General features: G+C 37.1%; 1 long non-coding RNA gene across 1 annotated transcript in view; it reads left to right on the top strand.

Annotated features, from left to right (window-relative positions):
- Positions 1 to 13,323, top strand: part of LOC149126228 (uncharacterized) — a 139,746-nt gene extending 126,423 nt beyond the window's left edge. The window contains exons 2-3 of the long non-coding RNA XR_016234935.1: positions 52 to 125; positions 13,086 to 13,323. This is a non-coding gene — a long non-coding RNA (uncharacterized LOC149126228). The remainder of the gene's footprint in view (positions 1 to 51; positions 126 to 13,085) is intronic.
- The last annotated feature ends 13,033 nt before the right edge of the window (positions 13,324 to 26,356 follow it).

Genomic DNA, 26,356 nt, shown 5'->3' with positions numbered 1-26,356 from the left:
GTCATTAAGTAGAAGATCATTGTCGGTACTAAGTATTTTTCATCCCAATAGGTATCCCTGTAATATCGAGATGGCATCTAAACTTTTATTGAAGTTCTCAATATGACCTCACTACGACCAATTGGGTAATGTATTAATCTGATTGATGGGAAATTGTATCTAGAGAACTTTATACCCTCACTAGCATCTGATTTTATACTTTCTTCAGAGAAGACACAAAAATCATAACCAAGTATCACAATAAGACACATCTAGGTAGTTTGAAAAATTCACTTTTTCTCCATGCAGAACCTCAGCAAAAGCTGGAACAAGGATGTGACTTGATCAGTGGAGAAATTGCTGAAAACAGAGACTGTCAGAGACTTTTTTGACTAGGATTTTCCCCTGTGGCCTTTAGAAGTCCAAAATCTGGGTCCCTTTCCTGTAACCCTGTTCATGGTGTATCCTTTGCAATTCTACCTGACTTGAGCACTTTAACCACCACAGCTAACTGAACTGACATGTTCATAGTCTTCTCAGCTAATAATTTCTTTCTCCCAAAATGCAATAGAATATTCCCTTTTTGGAATTGGGATGTGTATTTTTGTTAGAAAGAGAGTGTGGGCCGGCGCTGTGGCTCACTAGGCTAATCCTCCACCTTGCGGCACCGGCACACCGGGTTCTAGTCCCAGTCGGGGTGCCGGATTCTGTCCCGGTTGCCCCTCTTCCAGGCCAGCTCTCTGCTGTGGCCCGGGAGTGCAGTGGAGGATGGCCCAAGTGCTTGGGCCCTGCACCCCATGGGAGACCAGGAGAAGTACCTGGCTCCTGGCATCGGATCAGCGTGGTGCGCCGGCCGCGGCAGCGGCCATTGGAGGGTGAACCAACGGCAAAAGGAAGACCTTTCTTTCTGTCTCTCTCTCACACTGTCCACTCTGCCTGTCAAAAAAAAAAAAAAAGAAAGAAAAGAAAAAAAAAAAGAAAAAGAAAAAAAAAGCAACTGCAAGACAAAATTGGCAAGTCTTACTTCCCTATCTCAGAAGATTAGTGACTGGTCTCCTGGACACACAACTTTGTTTTGAATACAACTTGGCTATGACTTCTTTTTCTGAACTGTCCCAGAACTCTGAAAACATTCAATCTTGAATGATAAGTCTGTGTATGTGTGGGTTTGTTTTATTCTACCAATAAAGTTAATAAAGCTCTTTTCTAATTTCTTGTGTACAGTAAGTATTTTAGTCCTCATAACACCCTATGGAGTAGGTGGTATTATTAATCACATTTTAATGATAATGAAATTAAGTCATGGAATTAAACACTTTGCCAGCCAGAGCTGCAGAGTCCAGATTGTGAACTGACTCCAACCTTCCAGTGTATGCTGTCTTCCAATTTGCAATGCCACAGTAAATAAACATAACATTTGCATGATGCAAAAATTCACAATAAAAATATTCTGTTAAAGGAAGTTATTTTGTGCCACCAAATGAGTCTTCAAGTCTTTCTCTTTAGAAGTGACCCTTGCTCTAAGTTTTAGATTATTCTATGCATATGAGTAAATATAGCATTTTGTCCACAAACATAAATTTCAGCTTACCAAATACATCTAATATTTTGGGATTTTTTCACTTGCTTTTGCAGTTCTTTTATATCAATTTATAAAGCACTGCTTCATTCTTTTTAAAGGCCTTGATATTTTGCCATGCATGAGTGTAACAAATCTATTTGACCAATCTTCAATTATATAATAAATTTATAGCAAATCATTTGCCACAAATGATGTCCTACAAGTCAAGTTACACATTTACAAATTTTTCAGTTAGATCAATTTTTAAGAATGGGATCCTGAGTTTAAAAACATCTCTATTTTTAATATTTATTGCCAGATTGTGCATTATCAGCACATAACCAGGGGTTATGTTAACTTTAATTCCCACCAGCAATGTGTGTTTCCCCCATTCCCTTGTCAACAGAGTACAGTCTACGGATTGTGCCAATTTACCCCTGGATCTTTGCCACACTCACAAGTGAAAACGGCATTTCATTATAGTTTTAGTCTGAATTTTTGCTTAGGCTAAGCTAAGCATTTCACCCTTTTTTAAAATTTATTTTTTGCTTTTTTTAACGGCAGTGTTAACAGAGAGAGATGGAGATGGGGGAGGCAAGGAGAAATGTGTGTGAGAGAAAGAGAGAGGAGAGAGAGAGAGAGGTGAGAGAGAGGGGTCTTCTATACCTTGATTCATTGGTTCACTCCTGGAGTGCCCACAGTAGTCAGGGCTGGGACAGGCTGAAGCTAGGAGCCTGGATCTCCATCAAGGTCTCCCACAGGAATAATGGGGTTCCCAAGTACTTGGGCTATCTTCCACTGCAGTGTGTGCATCCTCTTCATTTTTTCCACTTACGTTGTCAGACTTTCACTTGCAGATTTTTTGGGAACAATTTCCAGGTAAAAAGGCTACCCTTTGATATTATGTAAATTGTAGTTCTTTTACAAATTGGCATTTGTTTTTTGAATTATTTATTTTAAATTATGAAGGAATTATTTATATGTAATTTACCAAATCAATTATTTGTTTTAGTGAGTTCAGGGATTTATTCCACACTTAACAAAAGTCATAGATTTCCTGGAATTAAAAAAGGAAATTCTATTTTGTTTTAATATTTTACAATTGCATTTGTATTTTTTACGTTTCTATCATTGATCCATGTGGAATTCATTACTAAGTAAAAAGTAGAGTTAAGACTTAGCTTTTTCTTTCTCTGGTTTACCAAACATTTCTGTTTTGCTGCCTTCATAGTATTATTTAAGTAATATTACTCTACTCTTTGGAAATATTAGTTATACCAGAATTTTTAATTGATGGACCCATTGGTGTATTTCCATATAACTCTATTCCATTGATTTGTATATTTCTGTGCCAGTACAAAACTCTATAATTGTTACCATTTTTTTTTTTTTTTGACAGGCAGAGTTCGACAGTGAGAGAGAGAGAGAGACAGAGAGAAAGGTCTTTCTTTTTCTGTTGGTTCAGCCCTCAAATGGCCACCACGGCCTGCGTGCTGCGCCTATCTGAAGCCAGGAGCCAGGTGCTTTCTCCTGGTCTCCCATGCGGGTGCAGGGCCCAAGCACTTGGGCCATCCTCCACTGCCTTCCCAGGCCACAGCATAGAGCTGGACTGGAAGAGGAGCAACCGGGACAGAATCTGGCGCCCCAATCGGGACTAGAACCCAGGGTGCCAGCACCACAGGCAGAGGATTAGCCAAGTGAGCCACAGCGCCGGCCAATTGTTACCATTTAATACTACATTTTTATATCTAGTAATACAAGTCATGTCTCATGATCTTGCAATGTTTTGGTTTTTATTGTTCAAGTTTTCTGTATGAATATAAGACTTTTGCTTATCTGGTTTTTAAAAATACATTTTAATGCTTATTTATTTTCATCTACTTGGAAGGGCAGAGTGAGGAGAAAGAGAGAGAGAGAGAGAGAGAGAAAGCACACAATATTCCATCTCCTGGCTCACTCTGCAACTATTAAGGCTGGGCCAGGTTCAAGCCAGGAGTCAGGAACTCTCCAGGTCTTGAATTGAGTAGTAGGGGCCTGGGCACTTGAGCCATAATCTACTGACTCCAGGAATGCTTTTCCAGGAAACTGGGTTGGAAGCAGAAAAATGGAACTCAAATTGGCACTCCAATATGGGATCCAGGCAACCCCATGTGGCAGCTTAATGTGCTGAGCCACAATTCCTGCCTCTTGCATTTTTTAATGATCACAGTAACATTATACATTAACATAGGTAGGATATGGTAATGCGATTATGATGAATGATGGTGAATATAAAAAAAATGAGACTTTCTATTTGTTTGAGTATTCCTCTGTGTGCCATAGCAACATTTGACAGATCACTTTTTTTGAAAGATGATGAAGAGTTCTATTTACATTGTCCTATTTCACAAATGTTGCCATCACTAAAATTGTAAGACTTGCCTCCCATTACATATTGAAAGTGTGGCTGTTGACTATGTATATGAAGGCAAGTGGGTTCTATATTACTTTTTATCTTTTCTTATTTTTATTTTTTGATCTCTGCTAATGAATTAATTATGTCATGCTAACTGCCATTTATTTCCTGAGCTTTTAAGTCTATTTCTTCTTCATGCTTTGTGGTTATACTTTCTCTTTCAAGTTTTCAAATACCTAGGAAAATGTTTGATCACAGTTTGTTATGTATTGTGGCAAGGAATCTTTATTTTAAATTTTTGTTTGTCATTGCTTTTCCATTCTTGTATTTGGGTTTATGTGGAAGCATGTGAATACTCTCTTTCTATAAATGTTATTCTTTTGTCATTACTATAAATCATTGAGGGATATAATTTCTTCCTCACTAGGTATATTTACCAGAATTTTGTCAGACAATGCCAGGACCACATAGCAGAGAACCATGGATTTTTTTTTAAAACTTTTATTTTACTCTACCTCAAAAGTTCCTATCAGTTAGACTGCTTGGTCTCATTGACAAAGAGTTTCCTGTGAATATGCCTATCTATGTAATTCTTAATTTCTTCTCAGGAACGAACCTAATCCAGGGTTGCCCATTAGCTCATATAGTCACTTTTCTTGTCTCATGAGATTCCTGGTTTTACCCATCACACTGAATGACTGTAATGTACTTTTTGAGTGTGATCTGTCTTCATGCTTTCAAAATATTCAATTTTAATTGTTTTTGGAGTCCTTGTTCTGATTTATGTTTCAAAATTTCAGTATCTTTATTTGAAAATCAAAAGTACATTTCTGTTTCATATTCTGTCATTTTCTGGTGTTATCAATGAAAAGATAATAATACTAAATATACTCCACTCTACCTAACACCTTACGAACTGGAAATTCAGGACATTTCTCGAAATGATATAAACCTCAAAATAATATCACAGGTCCCATTCATGAATGAAGAATGACATTTTACAGGAGGCAATACTACTCATATGTTATCAAGAATATAAGAATAATGATATAATTTCTTTTTTAAACATAACTTTTTAATTCTTTCAATGAGTGTTTTCTTATGGTCCAAGGACTAGAAGATATACAAAAAATAAAAATAAAAATAAAAGTAAAAAAGAACAGTATGCCATTACTTTTCTTAAAGCATTTATAAGGTCTTGAGAAGAGAGAGACAAAAACAGATATAAGAGTATGGAAGAAAGGTAGTTCACTGAACCTGAAGAATAAAGAATGATTTCCCAGAAAAGGTGAAAGTTGAACTAAGGCTTGAAGAATGAACAAAAGTTAAACAGAAAAAGAACTGAGGGAAACATACTCAATTCAAAATAAAAACATATTCAGTCAAAAGAAACTAATAATCAGGACAGTAGACACCACAGTGTGGCAATGAAGTTTCTTATCAGAGGCTATAGTCATTCGAAGTTCTTGGATGCTTGCTTTAGAATCAGTATGCTATGTGAGCACCTCTAAAACATATTTTCTTATGTTTTCAGTTCAAGATATTCTCATCATAGTAATTTTCCCATTTTCAAATGACCATAATAATAATAGTAATAATTAATAGTAAATATGTACTTCTGTGTTTATAAAGACAGCTAAACATTATTTCTACCCTGAAGAGGTGAAGATGTTCATACCTAGAGTAAGTGTAAGGAAAATGAACCTCATTTACTATTGCTGTCAAACTCTTTAACTCATTTGCTCCGGCCTATTACTGTTTCCTTTTTTATTGTTGAATAAATCATTTGTATAAGTATCCCTTATTATATTTTATGATTCACTTTTTACATATGAAGATATTTTGATATGAATTTTAATGCATACTTGTTAATGTTCTTTAATCTATGGCCTAATTTGGCTTTGGCATTTTACTTCCAAACTTACAACTTTTAAGAAGCACTTCATAGAATGATTTTATGATTATTCTGTTTATTTATCTACAAAAATTTCAGAAATTATTTAATCCAATCAGCTAATGATCTTTCTAAAATTCTGATTTATTCTTGACTTTGTTAATCAGTAAAGAAAATCAAGGTTAATTACACCACTCTTATAAGATTATGTTATTTCACTGAAAAAGACTATGAGTTTACAGGTTCATTTTCTTATTTTTCTTTATAATCCAAATTTATTTCTTTTAATATGTATTTTTGCTACTTATGAGAATTAAAATGCAAAGCAAGTTAGAGAAAACATTAACATTAGGATCTGACTTCTGAATCCAATCTCATTTTCGGTGACTCTTTGGAAGACAAAACTGAGACGATCACCCCTTGCATGACATGTGGACCTGAATCAAGTTGCTAATATTGACATAATGTTGTAGTTTGAAGCAAGCAAATATTAATGTTGTTGCTACTAAATTGAGTAGCTATCTTGGGTCCACATTGATCCCAGGTCTCAAATGCAAAATAGCCCCCCCGCCAAAAAAAAAAAAAACTATTTTGGCCAGGGATAGCGCTGTTTCACAGCAAGTTAAAGCCTTGGCATCCCAAATGGTCGCTGCTTCTAGTCCCAGCTGCTCTTCTTCTGATCCAGCTCTCTGCTATGGCCTGGGAAAGCAGTGGAAGATGGCCCAAATCCTTGGGCCCCTGCACCCACGTGGAAAACCCGGAAGAAGCTCCTGGCTCCTGGCTTCGGATCAATGCAGCTCCAGCCATTGCGGTTATCTGGGGAGTGAACCAGAGGATGAAAGACCTCTCTCTCTGTCTCAACCTCTCTCTAACTTTGTCTTTCAAATAAATAAAATAAATCTTTTCTAAAAAAAAAAAAAACTATTTTGGTGAATTAGGACCATGTGATGGATTTGTGAAGATGAGAAAGAACAGTTTGAATCAAATGCAGATGCTAAGATGTCAGCTATTTCTAGATCATCCAAAAATGTCTAGTTTTGCTAAGAGGAGATGAACCAACAATGTCTTCAGTTAGATTCTAAGAATTAAAACATAATTAATTCTACAGCACTCTTGAACATACTGGGCAGACATATGAATGTTTAGCAAATCGAATGCCATGCATTTGAAGGATTAGCTATTCATTTAGTCTTTTAGCATGGTTGCAACAAGACTTACATTTGAATTATGAACTGGCTAAAGGCTGACAATAAACTTGCACTGCTCTACCACTGCCATGGGAAAAGAAAAACCTTAATTACAATGCTTGTATTTGAATAATATTTCAGTTGTAACAGCACATTTTTTCCAATTTTGCATGATAAGTGCATTAATATTTATTCATATTCTATGACCTTTACACAATTCTCCTGGGCACTATTTTCCAAACTCTGATGTTTGCTCTTTCTTCAAATTCTTTAATAGTTACCATTTATGCTCTTCTAGTGACTGTATACTTTATGAGAGTATTGAGATTATTTTAGAATGAGCTGGAATGAAATATTGATAGTGACTCTTTTTCACCACTTTTAAAACTTCTGGAGGGAACTCACACTATTTTTAATCGGTTGACACTCAAGATTAATTCACTTGTTAAATTTGGAATATTTGATTTTGAAATAAATGTCTGACACAAAATCTACACACTCAATGATCCCATTTATATCAAAATCTGTAAAGTAAAGAAGTGTTAAAATACAGTTTGATCAATGGCTCCCAGAGGCCTGAGGATGAGAAAAGTGATATATTGCACAAGAGAACCAGAGATGTTTTGGGAGTTGTAAAATGTTTATCACGATTGTGGTGAAAGGTATACATTATTACTCACTTCTCAAAAATCACCAAATTGAGTGACAGCAGCAAAAATGGCAAAGTAGAGAATTCAGAGTCCATTTCTCCACAAAAGCAGTGAATAAACGGGCAACAACTGTCACAATTGTTTTGGAACTCTTGAAATTAATTCAAAGCCTGCAACAACCAGGTGTAGATTTGTTCAAAGAAGAGACAGAAAAAATTCTGACTCCTAGCAAGGAAGCTTAGTGACGTTTTCACTGACTCTGGCTATCCTTCCACTTACAACTCAAGGGGGACTTGAATAACAGCCAATACAGATGCCAGTACCAGAGGAAACCTTATTCTCAAAGGGCTGTGATGTTTGTGACTCATAGATATTGCTTTCTGCCCTAACTCTTAAGTCTCCCAGTGCTGACGTGGGCATTTATTGAAAATAATTAAGGACAAATGTATTCATTTCTGCTGCCTGAGGTAATAAAGAACACTTGGAGCAGGCAATAGATTTACCAAATGCCTTAAAAATACTGGCTGGAGAATGAGGAACTTAGGGAAAAATGAACATTCAAGGATCTGATATATTCTGGGAGTCTAGAAGGTCATGTGGATTCTCTGGCTGGATGCACAATCAGAAAGACCCAAGAAGGCTTTAAATCTATGGATGTAGAGAAGCAGATATTTTATACAACACTGGAGTTAAGTTGTTATTAATTGTATACTGTTAAAAAAGTAAGATATTAATTATAAGCCTTGTGAAGTTTGTAATAAAATAAATAAAAATATATATACAGGAAAAATATCACAGGGGATAAAACTGAAAAATGCCAGCAAGGAAAGAATAGAGAAACCAAAATGATTTAAGAAATACAGTTACTAAATGTTAATATGCACATTCTTCCAATTCATGAGAAATCCACCCTCATGACTTAGTCACCTCTTGAAGGCCTGACCTCCTAAACCGTCACACTGGGGAGGTTAGGAAATCAAGATAACAATTTGAGGGAGACTCATAAATCATCAGTATATAGCAAGCACCTAAAAAAAGAGCTCCAAATGTCTGAAAAAACTGACAGAATTGATAGAAAAATGAACAGTCAACAAAAAGTGTGATAAATTTAATATCCTTACTTCAATAATGGATAGAAAAGCTAGGCAGATATGGAAGAAATTAATGATCTGGTGACACAATAAACCAGCTAGACTTAACAGACATATGTAGAAAACTCCTTCCAACTATAGGCTAGTATATATTCTTCTCAATTACCCAAGGAATATTCTCCAGGACAGAACATATGTTGAAACACAAGGCAATTCTCATTTATGGAAGATTGAAATAAGGCATAATAATTGGTTTCTGATCTGATTACAGGAATGAAATTAGAAATTGATAACCAAGTAAATATGAAAACTTTCCAATTAAATAACATAATTTTAAATACATATGGGTGAAAAAGAAACATGCAAGAGATATTAGGGAATACCTTCATATGAACAAGAAATATATAACAAAAATAGCAGCAAAATTTAGAGAATAAATTAAAGCAGTTTTTAGAAGGAAAATTATACCTCTAAATGCCTGCATTAGAAATATAAAGTTCCCAAATTAATAATCTAAATTTCCATGTAAAAGAAATAGAAGAAAAAGAGCAAATGAAACTCAAAGGTTTTTTTTTAAGATTTTATTTAATAAATGCAAATTTCATAGGTACAACTTTAGGAATATAATGGTTTTATCCCCCCATACCCACCCTCCCACCTCCACTCCCATCCCACCTCCTACTCCGTCTCCCATCCCATTCTTCATTAAGATGCATTTTTCATTAACTTTATATACAGAAGACCAACTCTATACTAAGTAAAGATTTCAACAGATTGCACACACACACACAATGTAAAAAGTACTTTTTGAAAACAAGTTTTGCAATTAATTCTCATAGTACAACTCATTAAGAACGGAGGCCCTACATGGGTAGTAAGTGCACAGTGACTGCTGGTGTTAATTTAACATAACAATTAACGCTCTTATTTATGACATCAGTGATCATTGGAGGCTTTTGCCATGAGCTGCCTAGGCTATGGAAACCTTTTGTGACCACAAACTCTGGCAGTATTTAGAAAAGGCCATAAGCAAAGGAAGTCTCTCCTACCTTCAGATAAAAGTACATCCTTCTTTGATGGCCCCTTCTTTCCACTGGGGTTTCATTCACAGAGATCCTTCATGTAGGATATTTTTTGCCACAGTGTCTTTGCTTTCCATGCCTGAATTGCTCTCATGGGCTTTTCAGGCACATCCAAATGCCTTAAGGGCTGATTCTGAGGTCAGAGAAACTCAAAGTTAGACAAAGGAAATACTAATAGAGGTTAGAGAAGAGATAGACAAAATTTAGAATATAAAATTTGAAACCAAAAGCCAGTCTTCAAAATAATTCAAAATTGACTTTTTAAAGGCTTATCAAGAAAATAAGAAATACATTATTGATAATAAAATTTTTAAAATATTTATTTATTTGAAAGACACAGAGGGAGAAAAAAAGAGAGAAAGGAAGAAGAGAGATTTATCTTCCAACCACTGATTCACTCCCCAAATGACTATAAATGCTGGGTCTGAGCATGCCAGAAGCCAGAAGACTCTAAAGAGCTTCATTCAGGTCTTCCAGGTGGGAGGCAGGGGCCCAAGTACTTGAGCTATCTTGCTCTGCTTTCCTTGATGCATTAGCAGGGAGCTAGACCAGAAGTGGGGCAGCCGGGACACGAACCAGAGCTTATATGGGATGCTAGCATTGCAGCACCTTCTGCAACAACGCCAGCCCAGAAAATTAGAAAGTAAAATGGGAACATTACTAGAAACTTTACAAAAATCAAATGTTTATAAGAAAATGCTATAAACCAGCATGTGCCAACAAATTAGATAACCTCAATGCAGTGGAAATTTCTCTACAAATACCCCAAATACAAAATATAATTCAAGACCAAATAGAAAAATTTGAATAGACCTGTGAAAAGCAAATTTATTAAGTGAATAAAAAAGAAACAATACCACAAACAACAGAAATCCGAGGATCAGATAACTTCCCTAATTCTATAAAACATTGAATGAACAACTTACATCAATCTCCTCAAACCCTTCCAAAATCAATCAATCAACCAATCAATCGATAAAAAGTAAAATTTCTAAACTCATCCTTTGAGTTCAATATTACCCTGAAGACAAATCCAAAGACATCAGAAAAAAAGTATCGGCCAACATTATTCACATACATATAAAAACCCTTCAAAATATTAGCAAATGGAATACAGTAATATATTAAAAGGATTATGCACCATGACCAAATGGGGTTTATCTCTAGAATTTATCTGAGGAGTTTATCCTAAATTTGTCATATAAAAAGTAATCAATATAATCCATCACATTAGGGGCAAAGAAGAAAAACAAGGTCATGTCATCTGATGGAAAAAATGCATTTGACAAAATTCATGATCATATTATGATAAAATCATTTGAAAAACACTATGAGTAGAATAGGACCTTCTCAGCTTGGTAAAGGGCATTTACTAAAATTATGAAGCTGGAGTCAGAGTTGTGGTACATTGTGTTAAGCTGCTGCTTGTCACACTCCGGCATCTCATTTTGGACTATTTGTTCAAGTTATCTCTTCTTTCTCAGTCATCTTGCATTTAAAATAAATAAGCATTGCTAGTAAAAAAATTAAAAACCCAAAATCAGCATAATTTTTAATCATGAAATACTGAAAGCTATTCATTTAAGATCAATACTAAAACAAAGATGTCCATTTTCACAGCTAGTATTCACCATTTAGAGAAAGTTCTAGCAAGGACAATTAGACCAAAAAATAAATAAAGTTCATCCAATTGTCAAGGGAAATAGGGAACTATCTATATTAACAAATGCCACATGATATGCAGAATGTCCCTAAAATACACACATGAACATTACAGCTGATAAATGAATTTAGCAAATTTACTAAATAAAATATCAACAAAAATCTTTTATAGTTCAATATGCTACAAATAGTGAATCTGAAAATACAATTAAGGAATTTATTTACTTTATAATATTATCAAAAATACTTAGGAAAACATTTAAACAAGGAAACTGGGGCCAACATTGTGATATAGTGAGTAAAAGACGTTGCCTACAGCGACAGCATCCCAAATGGGCGCAGGTTCAAGTGCCAGCTGCTCCGCTTCCAATCCATCTCCCTGCTAATGCTCCTGGGAAAGCAGTGGAAGATGGTCCAATTATTTGGGCTCCTGCACCCATGTGGGACACCAGAAAGAAGCTCCTGACCCCTGGCTTCAGCCTGGCTCAGTCCTGGCTGTTGAGGCCATTTGGGGAGTGAAGCACTGGATTGAAGATCTTTCTCCCCCTCTCTCTCTAAATCTGTCTTTCAAATTAATAAATAACTAATTTTTTTTGACAGGCCGAATGGACAATGAGAGAGAGAGAGAGACAGAAAGGTCTTCCTTTGCTGTTGGTTCACCCTCCAATGGCCGCCACGGCCAGTGCTCTGCGCTGATCCAAAGGCAGGAGTCAGGTGCTTCTCCTGGTCTCCCATGGGGTGCAGGGCCCAAGCACTTGGGCCAACCTCCACTGCACTCCCGGGCCATAGCAGAGAGCTGGCCTGGAAGAGGGGCAAGTGGGACAGAATCCGGCGCCCCGACCAGGACTAGAACCTGATGTGCCGGCGCCGCAGGCAGAGGATTAGCCTATTGAGCCATGGCGCTGGTCAATAAATAACTCTTAAAAAAGATAAAGCAATACATGCTTGCTCTGTTATATCCCCCCCCCCACCATCTGTCTATCTATTAAGCCAAAACACAGTGGTAAAAATTGTCCTATATGAAGGGCTTCTGTGGGTGAGACCCCAACAGAAAGAAGTGGTCATCAAAGAAGGATGTACTTTTCTCTGAAGGGAAGAGAGAACTTCCACATTGCTCATCACCTTGTCTAAATACAGAAGGGTTCAGTGGATTCAAAAGTCTTCCACAGCCTAGGCAGTGCATGGCAAAAGCCTCAGGTGATCACTGTTAATCCAACATAAGACTGTTAATTTTTAAATTAAGGATAGGAGTCACTGTGCACTAACTTCCCTTGTAGGACCTCTGTCCTCAAAGAGTTGAATTATGAGAGTTAATAGTAAAACTTGTTTGCAAACATTTACCTTGTTTTATGTATTAAGTGGAGGAAATTATATATGTCTCATAAGCTATAGTAACGTCTATGTGCTTGCAAAAGACGCACCACTCTTGGGTTCTTCTTCAAAGTTCATTTTTTCAAAAAAATATATGTATAAAAATTAAACCTCAGAGGGGCTGGCACTGTGGCTCACTTGGTTAATCTTCCTCCTGAGGTGCCAGCCTCCCATATGGGCATCAGGTTCTAATCCTGGTTGCTTCTCTTCCAGTCCAGCTCTTTGCTGTGGCCCAGGAGGGCAGTGGAGATGGCCCAGGTGCTTGGGCTTCTGCACCTGCATGAGAGACCAGGAAGAAGCACCTGGCTCCTGGCTTCAGATCTGCGCAGCGCTGGCCATAGCAGCCATTTGGGGAGTGAATCAACGGAAAGAAGACCTTTCTCTCTGTCTCTCTCTCTCTCACTGTCTATAACTCTACCTGTCAAATAAATTAAAAAAAAAAAAAAATTAAACCTCAGAAAGGTCTACTTTTATTGAATTAAAAAGTACCGTATTCCCTTATTGTAAAAACAATGCTGTTGGTGTCTATTTCACAGCAGAGTAATAATAGTTAAAATAGCATACTGTCATTTTCTAAATAGCTAGAAGAAAGACTTCTGATTGCTCACACTACAAAGAAACCTTGAATATATGAAGCGCTAAATGCTAACTATCCTAATTTGATCGTTAAAATGTATGCATGTATTGAAATATTACAATCAGTGTTTGTCAATAAGTAAAAAATAAATAAATAAATAAATAAATAAATAAATAAATAAAATTAAAGAAAAGATTTACCCAAAAAAAGCTAAGTTCAGGACAAGTACATGGAAAGCAAAGGAATATTTTTGGAAGACATTAGGAAGACCTAAATAAGTGGAAAGATAGTTTGTGCTCATGATTGAAAGGCTTCATATTATTAATATATCAATAATTCTCACATTGATCTAGGGTTTCAATTTATTCCCTATCAGATTTCCACCTGTCATTTTGTATAATGAAGAAGCTGATTCAACAATTTATACTGAATTGCCATAGTCAATCCATTTTGGAAGGGAAGAATAACACTGAGGGACTCACACTTCCTGATTTCAAAACTTATACCAAAGTTACCATAAACAAAACAGGACGGCACTAGACTAAGGATAGATTCATGGATTAATGGAATATAATTGAGAATCCATAGACATATTTCCATTGTTGGTTGATTTTTTATCATGGGGACAAAATCATTCAAGGGAAAAAGATAGTTTTTTCAATAAACAATGCTAGAACAGCTATGAGTCCATATGCAAAAGATTACATTTGGACACCTACCTTAAGCGATATAAATCAAGTCAAAATCAAGTCAAAGACTTTAACATGAGCTAAAATGTCAATAAATTTTTTAAAATGTGAGTGAAAATCTTTCTGAACTTGGATTTAGAAACAGTTTCTTACATATGATATTAAAAGCAGGAAAACAAAACAGATAAATCACACCATCAAAATCAGACTATCACACATCAATAGATACTATCAAGAAAGAGGGGAAAACTCACAGAATAAGAGAAAAATGCTTGCAAATTATATATCTGGTGAGAGTCTGGTATCCAGAATATGTAAATTATTCTTTAAAAATGAAAGCTATTTTAAAAATGGCAAAGAATTTAAATAAACATATATAAAAAATTACAGAAATAATCAACATGTACATGAAAAGATAATCAAAATGAACGATTATTAGAAAAATGAAAATCAAAACCACAATAAGATACTATTTTACATCTAGTTGTATGCCTACATTCAGCAAAATATAAAATAACAAGTGTTGGCAATGATGTGAAGAGATTGGCACCTTCATGAATTACTGGTGGAAATGTAAAATGGTGTGGTCACTATGTCAAACATTTTGATGGATCCTCATAAATTTAGGCATAGAATTACCATATGAACCTTCAGTTCTCCATCTACATCAAAAATCAAGGGAAGCGAAAACAATTGCCCAGACAAAACCTTGCACCCAAATCGTCATGGATCGTATTCATAATGACAAAAAGGTAGAAAAATATATACATTAACTGATGAAGGCAGAAACAGAATGTGCCATGTCTATATAGTAGAATATTATTCAGTCCTAAAAGAATAGACTATTGATATATGTTACAACATGATTGAACCTCAAAAAATGTCAGGTACCAAAGTCACATACTTTATAATTCCATTTATATGAAATGCCCATAAGAGACAAATCAATAGAGATGGAAAACAGATTAGTAGTTACCAGGATCTAGAGTATGGGTGTATAGGGTTTCACAGAAACAGAACCAATGGAAGGTATATATTATATATTTTTATATACTATATTTTATTTGTAATATATGTAAAAATGTTTATGGTATATGTGTAACGTAGGATAATGATGATGAGTTATCTTGAGTCCCAGGAAGGTTGGTGGTATAAATGTTTGAAGATCCAAGAACCAGGGAAACAATGATAGAAATGTCAGTCTGAGGGCAAGAAAAGGTCCATGTTCCTACTCAACAGTCAGGCAGAAGGGAACAAATTTCCATTTCCCATTCCTCTTATCAATTACACCCTCAACAGATTGGAAGATGCTGAACCACAGAGGCCAATCTGACTTACTAAGTGCAGGATTCAAATGCTATTTTCATCCAGTAATAACATAATGGATCCATACGGAAATAATAATAATTAGCCAAATATCTGGACACCCGTGACCCAGTGAATCTGACACATGTATTAGCCATCGCAAAAGAAGAGTGGGGACTAACTACTTGATCAACAGAGTTTCTTTTTGGATGATGATGATGAGTCGTTAAGAAAATAGATTGTTGTGAATTAAGAATATAATTAATATTACTTACTTACATACTTTACAATGTTTACATTAATAAAATTTATGAGACTTTTATCTCAAATTTTAAAATCATTAAAATATGGGCTTAAAGTTGGTGAATTTTTATTGTAAAATTTATCTCAATGAAATTGACTAAGTGAGGATAATGAAAAAATATTTCAGTAAATAAATAAGGGACCTGAAGTTTGCCCACTCTGTTTTTGCAACCTCTTGAAAATACAGGAGATCAGATAATACAAGTAGCTTTCCCAGAGTCACGCAACTGGAATCAGAAGCCTGGGCTCACTATTTCTTCTTAAACTGAATTTTTTAATAGTCTGGATTCATTGAAAAGAACATGTCAGTTTGCTAACAATTTGTTCACCTGTAGACTGAAAAAGAGGATTAATCTGTGGTTGAAAGGACGGTCTCCTATGAACACCTTACATAAGACAGAGAAAATAGGCAGGGCTCCAAACCACAATGGTTGACACCAAAGAATCTGATCATGAGGATGGACTAAGACTTTCATGCTCTGCCAGAATCTGTTTAATCTGAAATATCAGAAAAATAAATTCAGATTCTTAAATTCTCTCACATTGCTGACACTGAGTATTTTTTGCTATTTAAAAAAAAAAAACAAATTTTATCTTGCAATACTCAGTATCAGGCATATGATTATATGACGATGAGGTCCCTGAATTAGATTAAGTTCAGAAAAAGCTATAAATAAATATTAATTTTTCTTGAGCTTAGCAGTTTTTGGCATTTTTTTCTGTTTTCTCTCCTTTGTACTACATGATCTGTCTATATTTAAAACTCATTAATTTATAATTATAATTTTAAATACATAATTTGCGCAAATACTAGTTATTGAAGTCATGTGCTTAGAGGTTTGTTTTTTCAAAACCAAATTATATTAATCTACATAATTATCAACGTAGAGAGTTCTGAGAAATAATTAAGGAAAGTCTTTTAAAAAGTCTTTTAAAAAATGACTTAAAACTTCAAATAATAATGGAAATGTCATTTTTTATGTGGATTTTCTCCTAGTCTGTTTTCTGTTACTATCATAAAATACCACATATGAGGTAATTTATAAAGAAGAGCACTTTTGTTCACAGTTCTGGAATCTGGGAAGTCAAACATCAAGACCATAATATGGCAGAGGGTATACCACATGGTGAGAGACTGGCAGTCTGCCAGCCCAGGCCTATCTTACATAGCCATTAATCCCTCCATGGAGGCCCCACTGCCATGACCACATCTAATCTTAATTATCTCTCAAAGACTTTACCTACAAATGCCATCAAAATATGAACTGAGGGATTAAATTTGACATTAGAGGGAAGCATTCAAATCATAGCAGATGCAAAATTTAAATTATAAGGTGGGGGACATGGGCAGGGGGAGTGCTGGATTTAGAAAGATCTATAATTCTTCTGGAAATAGAGATAAGTCTAGTTCCCTAGCACTGTCTGCATTTAATACAGGTTGGGTAGAATAGAATAGGACCCAGAGATTACCATGTAGAGAATTTTTCTGCCAATTGGATTAAGTGTTACATTTAAATGTCCATGTACAGGATTGTCCTCCAGGTAGTTTGTTGTTTTTGTCTTTTTAAAAGTAATTTTATTTACTTACTATTTTTTAATTTATTTTTTCTGATACTTTATTTTTTTCACGTTAATGTAACGTTAATACAAAGAGAATAGATTCAATTGTAGCTTCATAGGTACAATACTAAGAATATAATAATATTCCCTTCCTTTCATCTCCCTACCATCCTCCCTCCACTCCTTCCTTCCTTCCTTCCTTCCTTCCTTCCTTCCTTCCTTCCTTCCTTTTTTCCTTCTTTCCATTTGATTATTGTCTATAGCCCTTGCCTATATTACCATTGAACTAGGGTCTTTTTACTTTTTTCTTGTTGATCTCTTGTTTAGTGGAACATTAAGCTCTTGACTTAATCTTAGTTAAAAATATGGTCTATCAAAATCTAAAGAAAGCAAGCAAGCTAGCAAGCAATGCTTTAAAGTGGCTTTGCCCTTCCCTTGTCTTTGTTTCTTTTCACTTATTGAGTGAAAAATTTCTTTCCAATTTGCCACCAATAAATATGCTAAATTTCACAACTGCAAATTTTTTTGTAGGAAGCCTTTGTGAGGAATGCTTCTTAAAATATATCTGCTCCTGGAGGCCTTTACACTTTATCAGGTAGCAGATCTGCCAAGGGCTGAATATTTGTTGCTGATATTTTAAATATTACATATAACTTGTTTTAAGTTGCTGAGACTATTTCCAGGATCTCTAAGACTTTACCACATGGGTGCATGCCTGCTCTGACCACCTGTAGGCCTAACTTTGTATGCCTTTAGTACTTAGATTTCCCCTCACCACCTGGAATCCTCCATCCAGCAAAGCTCTGTAACTAAAAATATTCCATCCTGTGCTTCTGTTCTGCTTCATTGACGAGGCCTATCTGGATCATATCTTTCCAATCCATAAGGACTTACAAAACTAGGACCTGCAGGCAGACATACTGCTGTGACAGGCACCTAGTAGCTCTAGGACAGATGCTGCAGATTCCCACCCCCCCAACATTTTTAAAAAGATTTTTGGGCCGGTGCCGCGGCTCACTAGGCTAATCATCCGCCTTGCGGTGCCGGCACACCGGGTTCTAGTCCTGGTCGGGGTGCCGGATTCTGTTGCCCCTCTTCCAGGCCAGCTCTCTGCTGTGGCCCAGGAGTGCAGTGGAGGATGCCCCAAGCGCTTGGGCCCTGCACCCCATGGGAGACCAGGATAAGTACCTGGCTCCTGCCATCGGATCAGCGCAGTGCGCCGGCCGCAGCGGCCATTGGAGGGTGAACCAACAGCAAAAGGAAGACCTTTCCCTCTGTCTCTCTCTCTCACTGTCCACTCTGCCTGTCAAAAAAATAAATAAATAAAATAAAAATAAAATAAGAAAGATTTTTTATTATTTTACAGTCAGAGAAACAAAGAGAGAGAGATCTTCCATCCGCTGGTTCACTCCCCAAATGGTAGCACCAGTCAGAGCTGCACTGATCTTAAGCCAGGAGACAGGAGCTTCTTCTGGGGCTCCCACATGGGTGAAAAGGCCCAAGCAGTTGGCCCATCTTCTACTGCCAGGCCATAGCAGAGAGCTGGCTAGGTAGAGGAGCAGCTGGGACACAAACCGGCACCTATGGGATGCTGCCATTGCAGGCAGAGGCTTAGCCTACTGTGCCCCCCTGCAGGCACCTACTACTTGGTGCCCAGAACTTAGCTCTACAAACAACACATAGCAGGTATAAGCTGATGAGCAAAAGAAGCAACTGCCCTGGTCTTGGATAAGAAGAACCTGCTCTTCATGTTTAGGAAAGTAGGGCGAACATGGTGATGAGGGAGTGAAACCTAAAGAGCAGCAACATTTAGAGATGGTTTGACTTTCCTATAGCCCTAATGTTGACAGATCTTTTGTGCTAAGGTAGTATCTTCAAAAGAAGCTATTTACCTAGCCAGAGTTAGCTAAGGTTGTTCTACATAGAAGTCCATAAGGGAATGGTAATTTGGAGATATTTATAAAGGAGCTGGGCACGCAGGTCTCACTTTTAGGTGGACAGTGCTGTGAATGAATTAGATGGAAGCATAGAAAGAATGAAAGACAGGGAAATGGCCTGCTGGGGTGCAGTAGGACAACTGCAGAAAGCAGAATAACTGCAGGGGTCCACAGTTCTGGAAACTGAACACATACTAGCAGCGTGCCTTAAAATTGGAAAACCATGAGTGAGCATGCAGTGCCATGGTTAAGTCATTGCAGAGGAGTGCCCGTTTTGAATCTGGACTGCATTCCTTCCAGTTCAGCTTCCTACTAATGAGCACCCTGGGAGGCAGCAGATGATAGTTCAAATATTTGGATCTTAGTTACCCACATGAAAGATCCAGATTGACTTGTAGTCTCCTTCTTTGGCCTGGCCAGCCCAGGCTGTTGAGGACACTTGAAAAGTCAACAGTGGGTAGAAGATCAAATCTCTCTCTCTCTCTCTCTCTCATTCTCTCTCTCTCTTTCATAAAATGATTTTTTTTAGATTGTAAAATGAAAAGGATGTCAGAAGAAAACAAAACCTAGAGAACCTGTCTAGAATTTTAATTTAACTTTAAATTCTTAATTCAGTGAAAACACTTTCAAAGTGCAAGTGAAAAGCTAGATAAGATAGAAGGGTAAGTAAAGAGAAAAATAAGAGGCATCAAGCCTTCAAAGGAAAGTTGAAGAGGCATCAGGCCTTCCTGTAAGTTATACAGTTTGATGGCTTCTAGTTGGAAAATGACTGGATGCTGCCCTTTCTTGTAGTCATAAACAAGGTGAAATGTATTTTGTTTTCAGTGATTATGTTCTGATAAGTGGACAATGTCCAACCAGAGAATGCTATCAGTTTTGGAAGGGGGTGAATTTCTTTTTATGCAGGAAAATGGAATTTATCTGATTTTGTTAACAGCTGATATTTAGTATGTAGAAAACAGCATTTTTTTAAGATTCCTTATTCACAGAGTGATGTAAAGGTAGTGAAGCATATTGATGCTGGTTAAATAATATCTGATATTTATCTGCATATCGACAAATCATCCAGTTATTTCTGTTCTGAATAATCTAGAGAAACAAAGCTGGTCTGTTATTTGAATAGCAGCATATCTTTCAAAAATAGTCCCTCTAGATAAGCCCATATCTCAACTGTGTTAAAGACTGTTCTATAATGTAGAAAATCAAGTTAGTATCTAACCTTGCACTTGAACCAACACAAAAAGATTTCTGTAGAAAAGAAAAACAATGCTGGAGAAAACTGTACTGCCTGAGTCTTTCAAAGTCTTTTAAGTCACTACACTACTGAGACCCTGCTTTCTGAGTAATGATCTTTTGTTTTCAGCAATTATTAAACGTGTTTTAATCTGAGTTTGATTATAAAATAAATAGGAACAAAAACCAATGTTGAGGGAACAGATCAGCTGTTAATTCTGTTAGCTTTCTGGATGCTTTAAATTTTGTCCTTGTGAACATCCAGAGCAGTAAAATAAACTGGACACTGATTGCTAAAGAGCCTCAAGACCGTGGTGAAGTCCTTCTTTTATTTTGTGTATGAGTAACTTGAAGTTTGAAAGGTTAGATGAATACCTAGGGATGCCCAGCTTATTACTCTTACTGTTGTGACTAAGACTCAAGATTACTTTTCTCTTGATCTCTCTCTCTCTCTCTCCCTCTTTCCTCTCTCTTTCTCTTTAATATTCATTGTTTGTTTGTTTGTATGTACTTGTATCCAAAGCCAACTTAGAATCCACATCTTTGGGCTTGGTTCCAGGACACCTCCCTAGCCCATCACTTATATCAAAATCTCCAGATGCTTACAGCCCTCATTTAAAATGGCACAACATTTACACATACCGTATATACATCCTTTGTTATATTTTGTATATTTTAACTCACCTCTGGTTTACTTACAATACATAATACAATGTTCATGCTATTTAAAATAGCTTCTAGTCTCTCTCACCTGTATATGTTCAATACAGGTGTAATTTTCTTTTTAATATTTGCTTTCTATGGTAGGCTGAACCCACTGGTGCAGATTTTGGAAGACCAAATGCAATTAACACATGGTTTTTGTAAGTGCAGCATTAACTTTCTTTCCTACTAGGTTAGAATTTCTATTATGGGAAACTTGGCTGCAGGTTATGACAAATACGTAAGCTATGGTTTAGTCCATTAAGGCTCTCACTCCTCCTCTATAGTCAGAAGACATTTTGGCCCATAGATTCAAGCAAATGTCTAAACCCCATAGTTAAGATACAAAATGTCTTTGTATTCTACAGTACCAGTTTTGGAGATGCTACACAAAATGGTACTAAATAGGCTGAAATTAGACTGCTAAATCAATGGGGCTACCTGATCTTGGACTTGAATCTCCAACTGGGTAACCTCTCTGGGTAACCTCAGTTGCTTCTAGTATTTCAATGGAGGAGTGAAAAACTGATTAATACCTCCCTTTATGGGGCCAGCTCGGTAGTGCAATGGGTTAAAGCCCTGGGACTGCAGTGCCAGCATCCCATAGGGGTGCCTATTCAAGTCGTGGCTGCTCCACTTCCAATCTAGCTCCCCGATAATGGGCCTAGGGAAGCAGTAGAGGATGGTCCAAGTCCTTGGGCCCCTGCACCCACATGGGAGACTCAGAAGCAGCTTCTTGCTCCTGGCTCATCTCTGGTCGATGTGTCCATTTGGGGAGTGAATCAGTGAATAGTAGACCTCTACCTCTCTTTCTGTAACTCTGTCTTTCAAACTAGTAAAATGAATCTTAAAAAAAAAAAATACCTCTCCTTTTATGGAAGTTCTTTGGAGGAGATTGACCTCTTCTATATGCGCAACTATAGCCCTTGTTCCTAGTACCATATCCTGTACAGGATAAACACTTGTGGATGAAGAAATAATCATCCTTGACAGGTGTTATGGACTGCATGTTTGTGTCTCCCTGATGTTCACCTGTTGAAATCATGATATTTGGAAATGGGGTCCTGGGTAGGTATTCATATCTTGAGCATGAAGCCCTCATGATGGGATTCATGCCTTCAATGTGTGGCTTTTGGATACTTCCTGCTTATGAAATTTGGGAGTAGGGGCGAGAGGGAGTTTGCAGGGGCTGTTAATTTAAACACTGTCGCTTGGTATGGTGCCCAAAATAAAAGGGTCTTGTGACCCCCAAATGCACAATAGTACATATTAAACTGTCCAAATCCCTAAGAAAATTATTTCCAACAACTCAGTATTTAGAGAGCTTTTTAAATAGCAACATTTTAAGACATAAAATGTCCTTATATTCTGAAGTATCAATTTTTGTGGGTGCTACACAGAAATACAACCATGAATCATAGATCGTTTCTGTTTAACTTTTTTGGGGAAAAAAAGAGGAAGAAAGATAAGCATGAGGGAATAAGATTTAAGGGTATTGTTACAACCAGCAAATACATACTTTTTAAAAATAATAATTTTGGAAAACTCACAAATCAAAAATTCAAAATTCTTGCCCTCGGGCTTTACTTCAATAAATGCAGCTCAGGGACATAATGCTGCCATCCACTTCCACTTAACAAGACTGTCTGATGATTCTCCTAATTTATCTGGATTTTCAAAGCCTTTGCTTGACAGATTTTAGATGAGCAGCTAATCTGTCATTTACAGAAGGGGCTGTGAAGAGAGGGGGCACTGCCTAATTCATTCCTGTGCTCTACTATCTGTTGATTTAATTTATTTAATTCATTCTTTTACTAAAAGTATTGACAGAAGAGAAAAATATTCCATCACAATCTTGCAGTATGAAAAAAAAAAAAAAAAAAAAAAAAAAAGATGTGGATGTCAGGCCCAGGGCAGCAGGAGAAAGCTAAGGTTTTTCTGATCCCAAGAGGAAAGGAAAATGTGATTGGCTGATGATTATCAGACCTATTTATTCTGAATTGTCATGGATGCCACAATAGTAGTGAAGAGTTACATGCATGTGACAGGTATTTACCAAAGATTTTTTTCTGCATTGTGTGTAATCAGGAATGCTGTTTCTCACCCATATTGTTTCAGGGTCAAATTTTTGTTAGGTTTGTGATTTCAGGAAATCAGTAACTAAAAGTATGATGATGATATTTTAGATATTGAAAGAAAGTCATTTTATGCTGTTTGCCATTGAAAGTTCTTTAAAGTGTTGTTTTCTTTATTTTCAGCTCGGATTTAAATTTTTAAAATTCGGTTTTCAGGTGTAGGCACTGTGGCACAGCAGTTAAGATCCTGCTTGAGACAAGACATCATGTTTTGGATTTGAGTTCCCCCTTCTTTTTTTCAATGCAACTTCCTGCTAATATACACTCTTGGCTCAGGAACTTGAGTTCCTACCACCCATGTGAGAGACCCGCATTGAGTTCCAGGCTCCTGGCTTGACTCTGGTCCATTCCTGGCTATTACAAGTGTTTGGAATGAAACCAGGAAATGAGATCTCTTTCTTTTTCTCTCTCTCTCTCTCTCTCTCTGACTCTGCCTTTAACATAAACAAATGAATAGATAAATAAAAACATTAAAAATTATTTTTCATAATTCTAGCTCATTTGTCTCTAGAGATTTCCATAGAGGTAACAAGACTCACAATTATGATTTTTTTTAATTTCCCTTTTTTTCTTCCAGGAGTAAAAATCTTCAGGATATAGGAGCTATATTAAATTTTTATTCTTAAAAATGTAGTGGTTTGCTTTTGGTTAAACTGTGGAAAAAACATCCTTTATATTGATGTGATTTTTAAAATATTTGTTATTTTGGTTTGGTTGCTCTTTGTTCCAGTGAACTCTGTAGAAAGTGAGGCTAAGGTATGCATAGAAATCACAGAGAAGTGGAGAGATCTATGTAGAGATTTCTGTACTGGAGGCAGCGGAAGGTCCCAGAACTTTTATAAGTCTGGTCTTAGACTTTCTTTGGCTAGCCTCTGAATGAAATTTTTGAAAAGTTCTCACTAGAAAATGAGAATTTCTCTGAAATGTCTGTTGCAGGAAAATTTAAGTCCAAGTTCTTGATGCTGCCGCAAGAAAGAATTCTAGGATAATTGAGGGTTGCATTTTTAATTATTTAATGTAAAGATTCCTTTATTTGAAAAGCAGAGTGACAGAAAGGGAGAAACAGAGAAAGAGATCTTATATCTGAAGGTTCACTCACAAAATGCCAGCAACAGCTGGGAGAGTACTTAACCGCAGCCAGGAGCCAGGAACTCTATTTGGGTCTCTCACTTGAGTGGCAGGGGTCCTTGCACTTTGGCCATCTTCAACTGTCTTCCCAGGTGCATCAGCAGTGACCTGGTTAGGAAGTGGAGCAGTTGGCATTTGAACTGGCACCCTAATACAGTATGCCAACCTTGCAGTCAGTCTCACAATGCTGACCCCAGAAAGCAAATGTTTAAGAAATGAATGCTCTCAGTTTAAGGGATTGAACAAACTGTGAGGGTGTGTGTGGAGGGGTGAGACATGGGAGGACTGTCTGCTCTGAGAGTCTCCAGAGATTTTTCTTTTATGTTTATCTTGTAAATATGGGAAAGGGATATTCATCTGTTGGAGAGATTTCTAAGAATAAGGTGGGATTTCCCTCAAATAGGGGTACCATCTATTTTTCTTTCCTAATAGGGTCCTTTCAGGTCTGTCATGGAGGTTTTGAAGGTTGGTGACAGCTGAAACTGCAATGTTAAATAAATTATAATGAGCCCAAGGTTGATTAAGGTAACAACATGGCTGACCGTATGGCTTCCTTTTCTGGGCCATTTACCAAACTGGTGGTTTTTGAGTTGTTAAGATATGGAAAATCCTTGAGCCTTCCTGGACCATCTGGGATCCCCTCATATCCAGCTGTCTGCCTACTTTAACATATCTAGATGATCATGTGTTCACAAGGTAGAGCAGCTTTCACACAAGTGTTAAGTATATCACTAACATTGACACAAAGATCAGCTTTAATAAGCTTTAACAAGTCTATGAGGGTAGTTCAAAAGAATATTGTAAAATGGATTTTGTGAAAAAGCTATGCATGGGCTGGTGCCGTGGCTTACTTGGCTAATCCTCAACCTCTGGTGCCGGCACCCTGGGTTCCAGTCGTGGTTGGGGTGCCAGGTACTAGGCCCGGGTGCTCCTCTTCCAGTCCAGCTCTCTGCTGCGGCCCAGGAGGGCAGTGGAGGATGGCCCAAGTACTTGGGTCCCTGCACTCACATGTGAGACTGGGAGTAAGTATTCGGCTCCTGGCTTCGGATCGGTGCAGCGCACCAGCCATATCGACCATTAGGAGAGTGAACCAACGGAAGGAAGACCTTTCTCTCTGTCTCTCTCTCTCATTGTCTATAACTCTCTCTGTGTCTCTCTCTCTCACTGTCTAACTCTGCCTGGCAAAAAAGAAAAAAAAAAAGAAAAAGCTATGCATGAATTTAAAGATTGCTTTACAACAAAATGAAATTATTTTTAAATCCATTTTTTTTTTAAATTTGAGAAGCAAAGAGATAGAGACAGTGACAGTGAGCAAGACAGAGAAAAGCAAACAGCACCAACTACTGATTTATGCCCCAAATGCCTGTAGCATCCAGGGCTAAGCTGGGCCTGGAGCCAGAAGCCGAGAACTCAATCCAGGTGTCCCATAGGAATTCTGTCTCTTGAGCCATTATCTGCTGTCTCCCAGGCAGGAATCTGCCTGGAATCAACAGCCAGAGCTGGAGTTAAACGCAGTTACTGACAAGGGATGCTGATGTCTTAACCTGTATCTCACCTGCTAAGCCAAACACATACTCTTCCATGATCATTTTGAAGGACCTTCATACACTGGTCTTGAAACTACTAAATTTTAGTTGTCTAACAGTACAACTGACTGAGCACCTAAAGGGAAACCTGTTGAAGTGAAATGGACACTATGAGAAACGGTGACTTGATCAGCCCTTGCCCTACTGTTGATGAACAACTTAATACGTTATCCCTTTTAGTATTTTTTGTTCTACTATTGGTTGCCATAGTGTCTTGGCTTTCCATGCCTAAAATACTGTCATGGGCTTTTCAGCTGGATCCGAATGCCTTAAGGGCTGATTCTGAGGCCAGAGTACTGTTTAGGACATCTGCCGTTTTATGAGTCTGC

Source organism: Oryctolagus cuniculus, chromosome 6, assembly GCF_051225735.1.
Source record: "Oryctolagus cuniculus isolate XC-2025 breed Fujian yellow rabbit chromosome 6, ASM5122573v1, whole genome shotgun sequence".
In the NCBI taxonomy this organism is placed as follows: domain Eukaryota; kingdom Metazoa; phylum Chordata; class Mammalia; order Lagomorpha; family Leporidae; genus Oryctolagus; species Oryctolagus cuniculus.
This window is presented reverse-complemented; position numbering and strand designations above follow the sequence as displayed.